Source organism: Nannospalax galili, unplaced genomic scaffold (genome assembly GCF_000622305.1).
Source record: "Nannospalax galili isolate Female #2095 unplaced genomic scaffold, S.galili_v1.0 scaffold768, whole genome shotgun sequence".
NCBI lineage: Eukaryota > Metazoa > Chordata > Mammalia > Rodentia > Spalacidae > Nannospalax > Nannospalax galili.
The window spans coordinates 4,613,843-4,616,955 of record NW_008360317.1 but is presented as its reverse complement, the minus strand read 5'-3'; positions in this window follow the sequence as shown (position 1 = coordinate 4,616,955).

The following is a 3,113-nucleotide window of genomic DNA, read 5'->3' as shown; positions in this document are numbered from 1 at the left end:
TGTCTCTCTGTTAACTCTCTGCCCTGTTGACCTATCTAGTGGAGACAGTGGGGTATTGAAGTCTCCTACTATTACTGAGTTGGAGTTAATCTGTGTCTTAAAAGTCCTATAGTATTATTTTTATGAATTTGGGTGCACCAGAATTTGGTGCATATATGTTAAGGATTGTAATATCTTCTTGGTTAACTGTTCCTTTGATCAGAATGAAGTGACCCTCCTTATCTCTTCTGATTAGTTTTACTTTGAAGTCTATTTTGTTAGATATTAGAATTGCAACCCCTGCTTGTTTTCTAGTGCCATTTGCTTGGAATATTCTTTTCCATCCTTTTACCTTAAAGTAGTACCTGTCCTTGAAGGTGAGATGTGTTTCTTGCAGGCAGCAAAGAGATGGATTTTGTTTCTTAATCCATTCACTTAGCCTGTGTCTTTTGACTGGGGAGTCCAGTCCATTGATATTTAAGGTTATTATTGAAAGATGTGTATTGGTTGTCATTGTTTTGATTGGTGTTTGTGCTCTCTGTCCAATTTTGTGTTTTCTTGATTATATCTTTATTTATTTTGTTTTGTGGCCCCTGGGGTATAGTTGTTTCTCTCTCTGCTCTCTGTATTGCTTCCAGTATTCTTTCAAGGGCTGGTTTGGTGGACATGTCTTCTTTCAGGCTATTTGTGTCATGGAAGATTTTTCTTTCCCCCTCAACTATAATAGACATTTTTGCTGAGTGAAGTATTCTGGGCTGGCATCTCTTGTCCTGTAGAACTGGAAATACCTTGGTCCAGGGTTTTCTGGCTTTCATAGTTTGCATTGATAAGTCAGCTCTAATTCTGATGGACTTCCCTTTGTATGTGACTTGTTGCTTGTGACTTTTACTTTTACTGCTTTCAGTATTCTCTCTTTGTTATGTACATTTAGTATTTTTACTATGATATGTCATGAGGAGTGTCTTTTCTGATCCTATTTGGTGTTCTATGTTCTTTCTGTACTTGTATGGGGATGTCTTTCCTTAATTTTGGGAATTCTTTTCCACAATCCTGTTTAAGATCTGGTCAATATCATTATCCTGAAATTCTTCTCCTTCCTCTATTCCTATGATCCATAGATTTGGTCTTTTCATGGTGTCCCAGATCTCTTGCATATTCCATTCCTGTGTTTTTAAAAAAATTTTTCCATAATCTTTGCTTGAGTGGTCCAATTCTTCAACTTTATCCTCCAGTGTTTATATTCTGTTTTCCACTTCATTCATTGTAGCAGGGAGGCTTTCCCCTGTTTCAAATTGACTTATTGAGTTTTGCACTTCCTTCTTCATTTCTGCCTGAGTTTTCTTCAATGTTTCTATCTCTTTTGTGAATTCATTCAGAAGTTTATCCCTATCTACTTTTATTTCTTTGATTTGTTTGTTCGTGTGTTCTTTAAATTCATTGAATTCCTTGATCATGTTCATGACTGTTCTTTTAAATTCAGTGTCCTGGGTTATCTATAGGCGGTTCTCCTTGTAGAACTCTTCTACAAGATTGGTAGAAGAGTGGAATTTGGTGTGGATGTAATGTTTTGGCTTTCCATTTTATTATTCTTTGGTTGTGATTTTGGCATGTGAATTTCTTTTGTTGTTTATGATTCTGATATGAGAATTAAGTTGAAGTATGCTTCTGTTTGTATTATCTGGGTGCCTAGATCCTTTCTTTATTGGTTATGTAAAGCTGGTTTGTACAGGGTTCAGGTTCTCTCAGGTTTAATTTGGAGGGAACTGATGGCTTCAGATCAGCTATTCAGGACAACCCACAGAAGCCCAAGTCAGGTTCCAGTCAAGTACACTCGGGCTTCCTTCACCACTGTGGAGGCAGGATCTGGATGCTCTCAGGCAGTCACCTGCATTCTCAGCCCCTAGGTGTGAACTTGGCACTCTCTGGTGGTGTTGCTGAGATCAGAGCCACTACACCAATGGAGGTTGAAACTCACCCTCTCAGGCTGTCTGCTAGGATCTCAGCCTTAGCCTACCAAAGCCAGATCTGCCCTGGGGCCTTGGGAGGGGCCTCACAAAGTCCCAGATAGGGGGATGGGTATGGCACATTTAGGGGATGCTCACCACCATGTGGAGGCAGGATCTGGGGCCTCTCAGGCAGTCCCCTGTGTTCTCGGGCCTTCTGCCAGAGGGAGGCCAGAACTTGGCACTCTGGCAATCTGCTGAGATCAGAGCCACTATACCGTTAGTAACAATCTTGCAGCCAGGTTTTTCAAATTCCACTTTATGTTGATCAGTTCAGTATACTGCACTAATTATTTTAGTTATTTTCACTATCTGAAATCTACCAAGTGTCAGTGATGATTTAATCTATTTAAGTGTTGAACTGCTGGCAGAATTTGTACATTTTACAGTAACTCAAAATTAGTAGGAAAACAGTTCACCAGTGCTTTTTTAAATTAAGATGCTAAGGTTGGAACAAAATGGTATACAATGACAATTTATAGGAGCTGGAGAGATGGCGTCATCAGTAAAGTATTTGCTGCCCAAGCATGAGAGCCCAAATTCAGATTTCCACACCCACATAAATAACCAGATGTGATAGCACATACCTATAATCTCAGTGCTAGGGTAGTGGAGACTGGAGGATTCCTGGGGCTCGCTGGCCAGTCAGTCTAGCTGAATGGATGAGCTCCAGGTTTAGCAAGACACCTTGTCTGAAAGATTAATGTGGAGAGTGACTGAAGAAAAAACCCAACATCGACCTTTGGCCTCTATAGCCATGTATATGTACCATATGTATATATAATACATATATACATATGGAGAGATATCTCAGCAGTTAAGGACACTGATTGTTCTTGCAGAAGACCCAGGTTTGAATCCCAGCACCCACATGGCAGCTAACAACTCTCTGTAACTCCAGTAACAGGGGATCCAATGGCTTCTTCCGTCCACTGCATGCGTTGCATGACATGGGTGCACTTACATACAGGCAGGCAATATGATCATACACATAAAATAAAATAATAAATAAAATATTTTTAAAAGTAGAAAATTTTAACTGAGTTGCATTGAAGTATATGTAACATGAAATCTATACATTTTTTAAAAATTTTTAATTCATTTGTATATCATGAGTGTTTGCCATCATGC